Source organism: Schistocerca gregaria, chromosome 4, assembly GCF_023897955.1.
Source record: "Schistocerca gregaria isolate iqSchGreg1 chromosome 4, iqSchGreg1.2, whole genome shotgun sequence".
In the NCBI taxonomy this organism is placed as follows: Eukaryota; Metazoa; Arthropoda; class Insecta; order Orthoptera; family Acrididae; genus Schistocerca; species Schistocerca gregaria.
Window position 1 is genome coordinate 293,154,199 of NC_064923.1, and position 15,487 is coordinate 293,169,685.

The window sequence follows — 15,487 nt, forward strand, 5'->3', positions numbered from 1 at the left end:
TGTTATGAACTGTACCAGTACTAACTTGAACCTTATCAACTATCTTTTCCACAGTCGCATGGCGGTTGGCACGAATAATGTCATCAATTCGACTTTCAAGTGAGGGAGTTGAAACTACAATTGTTCGGTCAGAACGGTGTTCGTCAGTCACTGAGTCGCGATCATTTTTGAACTGCTCTACCCACTTGTAAAAATTTGCACGATTCATATGACCTTCACCATAAGACATTCTACAGTATATATTCACTGGTTTCTCGCTTTCAGCAACTAAAAAACGAATAACAGAACGTTGTTCAATTATTGTTGACATTTGAAGTGGAATCGTCATCTCGAAATGTATTTTTGAGATTATAAACAAAATGTTTATGCATCAGCTGATCAGGGCTCATCCCAATGCATACGCTTAAAGGCATAAAAGTACCAAACTTACCCTACTAACAGTTTTTCCCCCAGACCAAGTTGTCTCTTTAATTATTCAATGACCCTCGTACGTGTACAAGACCCTACTTATTTTTCATTTAGTTTGACTTTTTTGGTACATACTGAGCGATGAATCATAGACATGTGATTATTTACATTTCTAAAGAAGTGTCGTAAGAACGACACACGTGCATATGATGGTTTTTCTCTTGTTCTTTTGGTGACCACTGATAAGTGTTTGTGTTTGTGTGTGTGTGTGTGTGTGTGTGTGTGTGTGTGTGTGTGTGTGTGTGAATTCCTAAGGGACCAAATTGCTGAGGCCATCGGTCCCTAGGCTTACACACTACTTAACTAACTTAACCTAATTTGTGCTAAGAACACCGATGCCCGGGGGAGGACTCGAACCTCTGGCGGGAGTGGCCGCGCAATCCCTGACATGGCGTCTCAAACCACGCGGCCACTTCGCGCGGCACTGATAAGTCCAAGCATTTCTTTTAGGTATACATTTTCTGTCAATTTCATTTCATTTTGAATGAATACGTCCATACGTCAGATTTCTATGACGTTCTTGTAGCGCAGAAAATATGCAACTGCGCAGCTTGGTTCCTATACTCAAATTGCTGCATTTGATGCCGTCTTTTTGCCCTACGTTTTTGGTGAAATTGTTACATAAAATATGTTCAAGCCATTGTAAAGTGGATGAATATTATTGATTTTCTGTCCTATTCCTTTCCCGTAACGTCCAAGGGAAAAATGGGTGCAAGAATATGTATGCTGCGTAATTTGTCTTATTGTCATGATAACTACGCTAGATATTCTTCGGTGGGAGCGTAACTGTCTTCTTCGAATATAAATTCTCCAAATTTCCCATTAGAGACTCTCGAGTACTACGTCTTCTTCCGAGAATACCAATTTAAGTTGCTCAAGAGATAATGGTCTGCAGTTCTGTGGATAGAATCTCTTACCCTTCATGTAAACGGCAGTGACCTGCGAGCTTTTCCAATCGCACGTGACTATTGGCTCCTCTAGCGATTCGCAATAATTATGTAGGAATCGCGCTAATTCTACGCAGTATTCAATGTAAAATCTAACTGGAATTTCGCGAGGTCCTGGTGCCTTGTCCTCTCTGAGTAGTTTTGTTTATGAATACTCGGGGTACTAATATCAATACCTCTCATTTGTGAGTCCGTGTTGTTAACAAGCGTTGGCACTCTAGTAGTGTCTTGTGCGAATAAAGTTATAAACCCTGATTTTAATTTCTGCTTGCTGTCTGCTGTTGACAGTATGTACACCAGACAGATCTATGAGATACTGAATAGAAAGTTTGAACGCTTTCATTGACTTAACATATTTTAAGAACTTCCTAAGATTTTCAAATTAATCTCTCTCCAGTATCTGACTGTGAAAATTATTATAAACTTCACAGTGTCCTTCTTTCAGATGCACGACTGCTGTCAACTTTTCTCTATCAGTATCGCTGCTATCTCTGTTTACTCGGAATCCGCTGAAGCAAATTAGAGAAATACCAGGAAGTGTAAAATCTGAGTTGTCGGTGGCTGTGGTGGGACCAAGCTAGGTAGAGCAGTGGTTAGCGCACTGGACTCGCATGTGGGAGGACGAAGGTTGAAATGTGCGCCCGGCCATCAAGATTTTAGTTTTCCGTGATTTCCCATAAACACTTAAGGCAAATCCATGCCGGAGGCAGCATTCGAACCTACGACCGTAGCGGTCCCGCGGTTCCAGACTGAAGTGCCTAGAACCGCTCGGCCACAAAGGCCGGCTGAACTTAAGGAAACACAGTCTGTAGCGAGTTAGGGAAGATTCGACGTGTCTTCATGAGAGATTTACAAGAGTGGAAACGCAAACTTGACGATCAAATCGAGAAAATGAAACACCGCTTAAATGATCTCCAAAACAATGACGCGCAGGGCGAATCCCAAAGCGAATTACCAACCGTAAACAACTCTCCGGAATATTTCAGCCGCCAACAACAAGCTTCCGTACGATCAGTACCGAAGCAGGACTACCAGCCTTTACAACCGGAACAAATCCTCAAGTGTCGCTCGCGAATCTACTGAAAGAAGAGAGCGTATTGAAGCACAGAGTCTTCCAAACATACCAGAGAAAAGAAACATTCACCCTGTCGTATTTTTAAAGAGATTTTCTGGCGTATGCCCAGGAAGTTGGTCAGACCGCCAACGCATGCAGTTTGTTATCGGATTCATTCAAGGAGAAAATGCGTTATGGGGAACAGAGATGTTCGATAGATACCCTTTGCAAGGGCACGGCCGATTCCCTTGCTTGTCCATCCCTAATCTGAGCTTGTGCTCTGTCTGTAATGACATCGATGTAGAAGGGCCGTTAAATCACTCATTTCCTCCTCCTTGGTGGTGGTAGTGGCGATGAGGAGGGCGTCGGGGAAGCACCACCTATAATATAACTAGGGGTAGGGTGGGGGAGGGGGAAAAGGGCATCTTCCTGTTCTGTCAGTATTGCTATGGCGTGGTCGGGTCTAATGAACTGGCAACCTGTACTTCGGTATATACAATATAATTAGTGTCATGTCAAGTTATGACTGTCACAGAAGAGACAATCATCTCATTAATAAATTACGTGTTTTCACTTGCAAAGAAGTTTCAATTGGTACTGCCCTATAAACACAGTGAAACAGAGAACTCTGGTATGCAGCAGAACTCTTCAAACGCTCTCCTGCATTGCTGTTTTTGTTATGCCTTCTGAGTGTGGGAGTGGGCTATCGTATTGCTGCCACACTTGTTACAGGATCCTCCGCCTTTTTTCTTCAACAGCTACGTCAGTCATTTGCCTTGTTGGGAAACATCGACTGTGAGATCATACATCTGGGTAACAGTTTCCATAATAAGATGCCTAATACTTCACACTGTAGTCCACGCGAGGACAAAATTTGTTCAGAAATTTGATCTGGTGGTGTGCCTGAACGATTTGTTCCCTCTCTCCTCGTCTTTTATTCAAGTAAAGGAACAGAGAAAGGCGGTATTTATTTGTCAGTAGTAACTATTGTCAACATGAAAGATTACCATTAGGGTAGGTGGGGAGAAGGTACACTTTTTTGGTTTTACTAAATACTATTAAAATCTTGTAGCAATATTATATAAATTCCTCATGAAACAACTAATTATCAGATAATATTATGTAGATGTCTCATTGTCATCTAAATAGAAGAATAATAAAAGTTTTTCGGAAAAGTAATTTTTTATAATCTTTTCTCATGCTGTGGAGTAAGAATAAACAAGAGCAAGCTGTGCTAGTTTTTACCCGCAACAAAATAAAATAAAACGTGTTACAAACAATTACATAGGAAAACAAACTAGGAAATCTTTGGTTTTGGGTGAATTCAGAAAGTAAATGATGCAATAAACGGTTAGTAAGACCGGGAAAACGTTTATCAAGGGGAATGGAGCGTTGCGCTACTGTTTGTTATTCCTTCAATAAAAAAAGATTTTTATGAAACGAACGAGGTGGGCACTACGTTGTCCAGCTGTAAGACGTTTTCTTAAGGCTGCCTCTGGAAACGCTGTAGCCTTGTAGCCTTGGATGTCTGCTATATTGAGCTCCCGTTTTCATAAAAGGAAGACTTTGAGAGCGGCTCTGTTAATGGCTATCGAGTTGATGCTCTATGTCGGTTTCCAGAAATAAAAAAAGGCCACTATGGAAGACGTGATTATATTCAAAGTGCGTTTGAGAGATCGGTATGGTTGATGTTTGGTAAAGAAAGAAACCACTAGCCAACGAAAGGAAAACTACAGAAATGAAAAATAAACTGTAGTTCTCTAAGGTGAACAATGAGGCACCTAAGGCAAATAAATATCAACAAAAAAATGCTTGAATGCGCTAGAAATGACTACACAAATCAAAGTTCAGATTACGAGGCAAAAGCCCACGAATACGCCCTGCGAATTTCTACACTATTAGACTTACCTACTTTTACCTCATTACACTATTTTTTTCGGCAGTCTACAGATAACACACACAACTAAACTCATGGAGATTAACGAGGGTATCGGCACCGAGTTTATCCAAATGTTAAACAGATTTAGGTTCACGTAAAACTTAATCAGAACTATACAAGTTTTATATTGAAAACGTGCGTAAGTGACTTACCTCATTTTCTCTAGCTGTTTTAGGGACCTGAAAACGTGATGCGTACCCATTCCCCACGAGTTCATTTACTCCCAACTAACCTACTCATGACGCAAACAGCAGTGCACATACAAAAATACACAAATATCTACCCATCAAATTCTACAGTTTTCAAATAATGCCGTCAATAACTACGAACAAAATTCGACCTGCGATTCACTGATTTAAATAATCACAAATCATTGAGTTAAAATCATTTTCTTCAAAGTACGACAATTTTTACAAGTTTTTGATGGTTACTAGTGTCAAAGTGATACTATTACACCTTTTTGCAAACCTCAGTACTTTGGATGACTGAGTGTTCTAATTTTTACCACGATATCTGAACAGCTCTCGTAGCTTTCTTTCTTCCTCAGATTTATCGAGCACAAAATTCGGTTGCTCACAGCTTGGTCTCCAAATTGAGGCCCGACCTTTCCAGTGATGTGACCTGTTTTAGTCTTACTGGTTTTCAACATCCTCGTCTGTTTTAGTCTCATTCTTTGTGCTACAATGCTATTTTTTCACGTAGTGAGCCTTAGTTAGTCATACCATTGTATGATTTTAGGACGTAAGTGATATAGATACTGATATGACTGTTTAGAAGGGGGAATTTGAACCTAGAATTGGGAGGGATTTTGCCTATGGCCTGGATTACCTGATGAGTTGAAATTCTAATTTGCTATACACTATGCTTGCATTTTCTTGTACGGTTCAAAAAATGGCTCTGAGAACTATGGGACTTAACTTCTAAGGTCGTCAGTCCCCTGGAACTTAGACCTACTTAAACCTAACTAACCTAAGGACATCACACACATCCATGCCCGAGGCTGGATTCGAACCTGCGACCGTAGCATTCGCGTGGTTACGGGATGAAACGCCTAGAACCGCTCGGCCACCGCGGCCGGCTCCAAACGTAGCATCATCTCTTTATACAACGGCGTCATCCGCGGATTGCCTCATGGAACTTCCGACGTTATCGACTAGGTCATTTGTACACGTTGCGGAAGGTAATGGTCCTATATCTTGGGGTATACCCGAAGCTACTTTTATGTCTGAAGATTTTTTACTTTTATGTCTGAAGATTTCTTTCCGTTAAGAATGACAGGTTTTGTTGTCCTTGCAAGGAACTCGCCGATGCAGACACAGAGGCGGTCTGATATTCCGTAAGCTCGTATTTTGTTTACCACGTGGCAGTGCGTAACTGTATGGAACGCCCCTTGGGAGTCGTGGAGCATGGCATCAATGTGGACACCGGTATGTGGGTCTTATAGACGCATAGAGTGACCTGGGTTTCACACAGTCGGTTTTCTGAATCCATGTTGATTCCTACACAGGAGATTTTCGAGATCCAGGAACGTCATAATACGCGAGCATTAAAGGTGTTCACACAATTCTACGAGATACTGAAGTCAGCGATGTACGACTTTAATTTTGTGCGTCTGCTCGACGAACCTTCTTGGAAACGGAGATGATCTCCAGCGACCTAGGGACATTGCTGTAATTCTGACGTTTGTGCGACGATTTAAAGGAGGAACCGCGGTACGATTTTCTTCAGTGAAACATTTTTAGAAAAAGGGAGAATAGTATTTCGGCCTTTTCTCTGTTATTCTGCGTTTCGGTGCTGTTCTGGTCACTGAGTGTATAGAGAAACGTATTTGATTCGTTTACTGCGCGGCAAAACTTCTTAATATTTTCTGTCAGATCGGTAGACAGAATTTTACTTTCGGATCGTTGAACGCTTTTGGCTTTGTTTAGTTTTTGTTCACTGTGAAACCAAGGGCGCGTAAATACTGTCTCTGTCTCTCTCTCTCCCTCCCTCTTTCCTTCTCACCGTCCCTTTCTCGTTCTCTCTCTCTCTCTCTCTCTCTCTCTCTCTCTGTGTGTGTGTGTGTGTGTGTGTGTGTGTGTGTGTGTGTGCAAGCTGACAAAGTTGTACATTATTGGAACGAATCTGTCATGGATATCAAGAGGCAGTTCAGTAATCATGACCCTACCGTTTAGCTGCTGATGGTTCAGAATCTAACGACCTACGTGGACTGTTGCCCTTAGGAAAACGCCAGGTTGGAAGTACTATGCTTACTCTAACAAGGAGGGATTTGCTTGAGAAACAATTACCAACTTTTAACGATTTATTTTCATAGTAATAAACTACACTCCTGGAAATTGAAATAAGAACACCGTGAATTCATTGTCCCAGGAAGGGGAAACTTTATTGACACATTCCTGGGGTCAGATACATCACATGATCACACTGACAGAACCACAGGCACATAGACACAGGCAACAGAGCATGCACAATGTCGGCACTAGTACAGTGTATATCCACCTTTCGCAGCAATGCAGGCTGCTATTCTCCCATGGAGACGATCGTAGAGATGCTGGATGTAGTCCTGTGGAACGGCTTGCCATGCCATTTGAACCTGTCGCCTCAGTTGGACCAGCGTTCGTGCTGGACGTGCAGACCGCGTGAGACGTCGCTTCATCCAGTCCCAAACATGCTCAATGGGGGACAGATCCGGAGATCTTGCTGGCCAGGGTAGTTGACTTACACCTTCTAGAGCACGTTGAGTGGCACGGGATACATGTGGACGTGCATTGTCCTGTTGGAACAGCAAGTTCCCTTGCCGGTCTAGGAATGGTAGAACGATGGGTTCGATGACGGTTTGGATGTACCGTGCACTATTCAGTGTCCCCTCGACGATCACCAGAGGTGTACGGCCAGTGTAGGAGATCGCTCCCCACACCATGATGCCGGGTGTTGGCCCTGTGTCCCTCGGTCGTATGCAGTCCTGATTGTGGCGCTCACCTGCACGGCGCCAAACACGCATACCACCATCATTCGCACCAAGGCAAAAGCGACTCTCATCGCTGAAGACGACACGTCTCCATTCGTCCCTCCATTCACGCCTGTCGCGACACCACTGGAGGCGGGCTGCACGATGTTGGGGCGTGAGCGGAAGACGGCCTAACGGTGTGCGGGACCGTTGCCCAGCTTCATGGAGACGGTTGCGAATGGTCCTCGCCGATACCCCAGGAGCAACAGTGTCCCTAATTTGCTAGGAAGTGGCGGTGCGGTCCCCTACGGCATTGTGTAGGATCCCACGGTCTTGGCGTGCATCCGTGCGTTGCTGCGGTCCGGTCCCAGGTCGACGGGCACGTGCACCTTCCGCCGACCACTGGCGACAACACTGTGGAGATCTCACGCCCCACGTGTTGAGCAATTCGGCGGTACGTCCACCTGGCCTCCCGCATGCCCACTATACGCCCTCGCTCAAAGTCCGTCAACTGCACATACGGTTCACGTCCACGCTGTCGCGGCATGCTACCAGTGTTAAAGACTGCGATGGAGCTCCGTATGCCACGGCAAACTGGCTGACACTGACGGCGGCGATGCACAAATGCTGCGCAGCTAGCGCCATTCGACGGCCAACACCGCGGTTCCTGGTGTGTCCGCTGTGCCGTGCGTGTGATCATTGCTTGTACAGCCCTCTCGCAGTGTCCGGAGCAAGTATGGTGGGTCTGACACACCGGTGTCAATGTGTTCTTTTTTCCATTTCCAGGAGTGTATTTCAAACGCTGCTTAAGGCATTCGATATCATGCTGCAGCTTCAAACCCAAATTGGTGTCTTGTTGAAAATTGATTTATTGAATGATGAAGTAAGCATTTTGCTAGGAAGATTGTTCCAATAATTACATGGTGTCCATGGAACACGTGGCGACGAAAAATGTTGACCCATCAACTGCATCAGCGATAACTTAAAGTTCCCGTTTCCCGCATTTACATAATGATATCATTCCAACGAACAGTATGTTGGGTACTGAGGCATTTCTTGAATACAGTTCATACAAAGGGGGGGGGGGGGGGGAGGGAAGGTTATGATAAAGTGACACGCACACAAAGTTCGCACTAAAATAATATTCTTGCTCCTGACCTTTTGTGGAAATAAGCGTGGCTGCGAGTAACGAGTATGTTGGAGAGGGGACTCTATGTAAGTGCTGCGCACAAGTTGAGAATTATGGTTACACGGGAAGCGTTCCCAGATATCAGGAGCGGTTGAGGCGACGTCTCGCATGAAGTGGAAAGTCCTGGTTCGGCATAAATTTTCATTTTCCGCCATTGAATTTATTTCAATGCCCGATTGCTGCCGATGCAAGAATTTCTGTTCATTTCATCATGTATATGTTGAGCTTTATATGAAGAGCGTGTCTGCCCTTACCGATGTGTACGAAAGAACTAAGCGACAACAAATGTGTGTGAAATATTATGAGATTTAACTGCTGAGGTCATGAGTCCCTAAGCTTGTTGTTGTGGTTTTCAGTCCTGAGACTGGTTTGGTGCAGCTCTCCATGCTACCCTATCCCGTGCAAGCTTCCTCATCTCCCAGTACTTACTGCGACCTACATCCTTCTGAATCTGCTTAGTGTATTCATCTCTTGGTCTCCCTCTACGATTTTTACCCTCCACGCTGCCCTCCAATGCTAAATTTGTGATCCCTTGATGCCTCAGAACATGTCCTACTAACCGGTCCCTTCTTTTTGTCAAGTTGTGCCACCAACTCCTCTTCTGCCCAATTCTATTCAATACTTCCTCATTAGTTGTGTGATCTACCCATCTAATCTTCAGCATTGTTCTGTAGCACCACATTTCGAAAGCTTCTATTCTCTTCTTGTCCAAACTATTTATAGTCCATGATTCACTTCCATACATGGCTACACTCCATACAAATACTTTCAGTAACGACTTACTGACACTTAAATCTATTCTCGGTGTTAACAAATTTCTGTTCTTCAGAAACGCTTTCCTTGCCACTGGCAGTCTACATATTCTCTACTTCGACCATCATCAGTTATTTTGCTCCCCAAATAGCAAAACTCCTTTACTACTTTACGTGTCTCGTTTCATAATCTAATTCCCTCAGCATCACCCGACTTAATTAGACTACATTCCATTATCCTCCTTTTGTCAAGTTACTACTTAATCTAAATTATCCTAAGGACAAACACACACACCCATGCCCGAGGGAGGACTCGAACCTCCGCCGGGACCAGCCGCACAGTCCATGACTGCAGCGCCCAGACCGCTCGGCTAATCCCGCGCTGCGAACTAAGCGACACATACATAAAAATAAAACAGCTTGCACTACATCTTTATTGTAATAGTGCAGCGGGTGCTGACATGTTTAAGGCATATATTCGATTCAGGATGCCGTGTAGGACGCTGGGTTCGCAGTACCAGTTTCGCGCAGTCGTTAAATTGAAAAAACTCCATCAGCATTACAATTTTTATTCATTGAGACTCTCGTCCAAGGCTTCTGGTGGCGACTGGAAGGTGTCGTCAGGCATTGATCCTGTGAGCCTTTGCTGCCGGGAGCGTTGTTATAGGGACGGCAGTAGTGCTCCTCTCAGCAGAGCACGGAGGTGCAGTTGCCTTGCGCGGGAGCAATTCCTCTGTGGCGCTTCGCCAGATGCTGACACGGCACGGCCGGTTGAGTGCTGTTGTCCAGTCAACGAAAGCAAGTTAGGGGAGATAAACTGTGTAGTCGCCACTTTTTGTGCAGTGGTAGAACGGAGTGTCATGAACAACATACTAAAGGTTCCCATCAGTGGGGTGTGAGCGATGCGTGTGGAGGGGGCGGGGGTGCGCTTTAACCGTTTCAGACCCTCTGGCTACAATTGTGTACATTAATTTTAATTGTGGCTTAGATGAAACAGAAGTATTTATTAACAATGGAAAACCGACCGTGGTGGCCGAGTGCTTCTAGGCACTACAGTCTGGAACCGCGCGACCGCTACGATCGCAGGTTCGAATCCTGCCTCGGGCATGGATGTGTGTGATGTCTTTAGGTTAGTTAGTTTTAATTAGTTCTCATTTCTAGGGGACTGATGACCTCAGAAGTTAAATCCCATAGTGCTCAGAGCCATTTGAACCATTTTTGAACCCAATGGAAACCTGAGGTATACATATGTGAATATTCAGCCTTTTTATCAGGTGCAAGAGATCGTAATTGGTGGACATCGCTATGAAAATATCAGCAAGTCAATCTAGCAGTGCGCAGAAGCTCGTGACCACCAGAACACACAGATGTACTTGGTTCTCTGTATTCCACTATATAACTGAATATTATAATTGTTATTTCGTTTGGTAATTATTGAATCATCATTTTACTACTTATTATGCCATAATATTTCGTAATTAGTTATTTTAGTCCATAAAATGAAGCAAAGAGTACAAAGTATATTGTGAAAACAAGTATAAATTTTTGTATAAATCTTGCATCTAAAATCGTTAAAAAAAACACCTAAGAGCATTTCCACATAAAGAAAAATTCAATTTTTCCAGAAAAACTCAGGCCTGAAAGGACTAAAGGTCACTTTTTTGTGTTTTTTCTTAAATACACTCCTGGAAATTGAAATAAGAACACCGTGAACTCATTGTCCCAGGAAGGGGAAACTTTATTGACACATTCCTGGGGTCAGATACATCACATGATCACACTAACAGAACCACAGGCACATAGACACAGGCAACAGAGCGTGCACAATGTCGGCACTAGTACAGTGTATATCCACCTTTCGCAGCAATGCAGGCTGCTATTCTCCCATGGAGACGATCGCAGAGATGCTGGATGTAGTCCTGTGGAACGGCTTGCCATGCCATATCCACCTGGCGCCTCAGTTGGACCAGCGTTCGTGCTGGACGTGCAGACCGCGTGAGACGACGCTTCATCCAGTCCCAAACATGCTCAATGGGGGACAGATCCGGAGAACTTGCTGGCCAGGGTAGTTGACTTACACCTTCTAGAGCACGTTGGGTTGCACGGGATACATGCGGACGTGCATTGTCCTGTTGGAACAGCAAGTTCCCTTGCCGGTCTAGGAATGGTAGAACGATGGGTTCGATGACGGTTTGGATGTACCGTGCACTATTCAGTGTCCCCTCGACGATCACCAGAGGTGTACGGCCAGTGTAGGAGATCGCTCCCCACACCATGATGCCGGGTGTTGGCGCTGTGTGCCTCGGTCGTATGCAGTCCTGATTGTGGCGCTCACCTGCACGGAGCCAAACACGCATACGACCATCATTGGTACCAAGGCAGAAGAGACTCTCATCGCTGAAGACGACACGTCTCCATTCGTCCCTCCATTCACGCCTGTCGCGACACCACTGGAGGCGGGCTGCACGATGTTGGGGCGTGAGCGGAAGACGGCCTAACGGTGTGCGGGACCGTAGCCCAGCTTCATGGAGACGCTTGCGAATGGTCCTCGCCGATACCCCAGGAGAAACAGTGTCCCTAATTTGCTAGGAAGTGGCGGTGCGGTCCCCTACGGCACTGTGTAGGATCCCACGGTCTTGACGTGCATCCGTGCGTTGCTGCGGTCCGGTCCCAGGTCGACGGGCACGTGCACCTTCCGCCGACCACTGGCGACAACATCGATGCACTGTGGAGACCTCACGCCCCACGTGTTGAGCAATTCGGCGGTACGTCCACCCGGCCTCCCGCATGCCCACTATACGCCCTCGCTCAAAGTCCGTCAACTGCACATACGGTTCACGTCCACGCTGTCGCGGCATGCTACCAGTGTTAAAGACTGCGATGGAGCTCCGTATGCCACGGCAAACTGGCTGATACTGACGGCGGCGGTGCACAAATGCTGCGCAGCTAGCGCCATTCGACGGCCAACACCGCGATTCCTGGTGTGTCCGCAGTGCCGTACGTGTGATCATTGCTTGTACAGCCCTCTCGCAGTGTCCGGAGTAAGTATGGTGGGTCTGACACACCGATGTCAATGTGTTCTTTTTTCCATTTCCAGGAGTGTATTTCGAAAATCACCATTTCTGAGATTTTCGCATCCAGTGCAACGCGGAAACTATTCGTGCTACAGAAAAAATGAATAAGACATTTTCTGTAGAAAATTGAATGTAGTATCGTTTTCTACGGCAAAAGATTTTCGCTAGATTCCGTCGCCTCCCCCTCACCCCACTCTCCCCATCACCACCCCCCCCTTTCCTTACCCCTCACAGCTCAGTCTCCAGTGGCTGGGATTTTTAGTATGTTGCTCATGACAGTCCCTCCTACCACAGTACAAAAATTTGGAACTACATGCTTTTTTTCTCTGTTCAGCCTGTTTTGGTCATTGTTGACTTAGCTGCTGTATGATAGTGACAGGTGTGGGCGGGTAGGTCCACCAGCTGGGGCTGTAGCTCGGAGGCGAAGCTGCACAGTGTGCCGAACCCAAGACACCCCAGCGAATGATACAATGTCAGCAGCAGTGCGTCAGGAACGAGACACATCTAGCTAGCAAGGGCAGATAATCAGCTGCACAGCGCGTGCATTCAAGTAGCTAATAACAATAATATACACAAGAACAAAATACAAAACTGAAGATCTACGAGAGCGAGTCAAATGAAAACCTTAAATTTGTAATAAATTTCGCGCCGTTATTCTGTAAGTTGGTAAACGTTCTACAAACAGCGTGCAGAACTGTCTGTAGGTGGCAGCATAGTGCAGATGCACACACACCGTAGCAGTATCAGTATAAAGATGGCCACCCCACTTGCGACTTGCATCAGGGAAGAACAGCGTCCTGTTATTTGCTTTTTGCGTAGTGAAGGTGTGAAACCTATTGAAATTCATCGATGAATGAAGGTTCAGTACGGCGATGCATGTTTGTCACAGCAGCAAGTTTCCGAATGGAGTAGGAAGTTCACAAATGGTGTGAATTCCGTGGAAGATGCTTCTCGTCCAGGTCTGGCACATCGAGTTGTGACTCCACTGAACATTGCAGCAGTTGAAGCCATAGTGAAGGAAAACCGCCGAGTGACACTGCACTGAATGACATTGCTGCATGTTTACATATTAGTCATGGGTCAGCACACCACATTGTGCATGATGTGCTTCAGTTTCACAAAGTGTCTGCAAGATGGGTGTCACGGCAGGTGACTCCTGAAATGAGAGAACGCTGTGTGAAGAACGCTTGTGAAGAACTTCTTCGACGCTTTGAACGAGAAGGTGATGGCTTCCTTGCAAGAATCGTTACTGAGGGCGAAACCTGAGTTCACTTCCACCAATCGGAAACGAAGAGAGCGAGCAAGCAATGGCGCCATTCCTCACCACCAAAACCAAAGAAGTTTCGAACAGAATCATCAGCAGCGAAGGTCATGATCACTCTCTTTTAGGACGAAAAAGGCGTCATTTTGGAGCATTACATGCCTAGAGGGACCACTGTCACCAGTGCATCATACACAGAACTCCTAAAAAATCATCTGTGGCCTGCAATCAAATCAAAGAGACGCGGATTGCTGTCAGCAGGCAGCCTTCTGCAACATGTCAATGCAAGGCCCCACACTGCCCATACAACAGTTGCAAAACTCACATATCTGCATTTTGAGTGTCTTCCTCATCCACCATACTAACCAGACCATGCTCCAAGTGATTTCCATGCGTTTGGACCACTCAAAGGCGCAATGGGAGGAAGTAAGTCCCGTTCTGATGAAGAGGCACGCCACGCTGTGCATTAATAGTTACGCGGAGTAGCAAAAGAATTTTTTTCTAAAGGAATTTATGCACTTTGTAAGTGCTGGAGGACTTGCATTAAGCTTGGGGGAGATTATGTTGAAAAGTGATACAGCTTTGTACCACTTCTGCACAATAAATAATATTTAAAAAATATTTAAGGTTTTAATTTGAACCATCGTCGTACTAGATGAGAATCTGAAACTTCCTGGCAGATTAAAACTGTGTGCCCGACCGAGACTCGAACTCAGGACCTTTGCCTTTCGCGGGCAAGTGCTCTACCATCTGCGCTACCGAAGAACGACTCACGCGCGGTACTCACAGCTTCACTTCTGCCAGTATCCGTCTCCTACCTTCCAAACTTTACAGAAGCTCTCCTGCGAACCTTGCAGGACTAGCACCCCTGAAAGAAAGGATATTGCAGAGACATGGCTTACCCACAGCCTGGGGGATGTTTCCAGAATGAGATTTTCACTCTGCAGCGGAGTGTGCGCTGATTTGAAACTTCCTGGCAGATTAAAACTGTGTGCCCGACCGAGACTCGAACTCGGGACCTTTGACTTTCGCGGGCAAGTGCTCTACCATCTGAGCTACCGAAGCACGACTCACGCCCAGTACTCACAGCTTCACGTCTGCCAGTATCCGTCTCCTACCTTCCAAACTTTACAGAAGCTCTCCTGCGAACCTTGCAGGACTAGCACCCTGAAAGAAAGGATATTGCGGAGCCACAGCCTGGGGGATGTTTCCAGAATGAGATTTTCACTCTGCAGCGGAGTGTGCGCGTGAGTCGTGCTTCGGTAGCTCAGATGGTAGAGCACTTGCCCGCGAGAGTCAAAGGTCCCGAGTTCGAGTCTCGGTCGGGCACACAGTTTTAATCTGCCAGGAAGTTTCAAATCAGCGCACACTCCCCTGCAGAGTGAAAATCTCATTCTAGATGAGAATCTGTTTGGCTTTAGCAAAGGTAAAGACACCAGAGAAAAAGTCCTGACGTTACGATTTATGAAGGAAGCAAGACTTACAGAAAGGCAAGACAATTTCATGGGATTTGTCGTCCTAGAAAAGGCGTTCCACCGTGTAAAATGGTGCCATATATTCGAAATTCTTAGGAAAGTAGGTGTAAGCTGCAGGGAAAGACGGGTAATATTCATTATGTACACAATTCAAGAGGTAAAAACAGGAACTGAAGACCGAAAATAAAGTGCCGGGATTAAAAATTGTGTAAGACAGGGGTGCAGTCTTTCGCTTCTACTCTTCAGTTTATAAACTGCAGAAGCAATAACGAGAATAAAAGAATGGGTCAGGAGAGACATTAAATTTCACTGCGAGCGTGAAGATGAATTGCGGGATCTATTGAATGGAATGAACAATCTAACGACTACCGAATATAAACT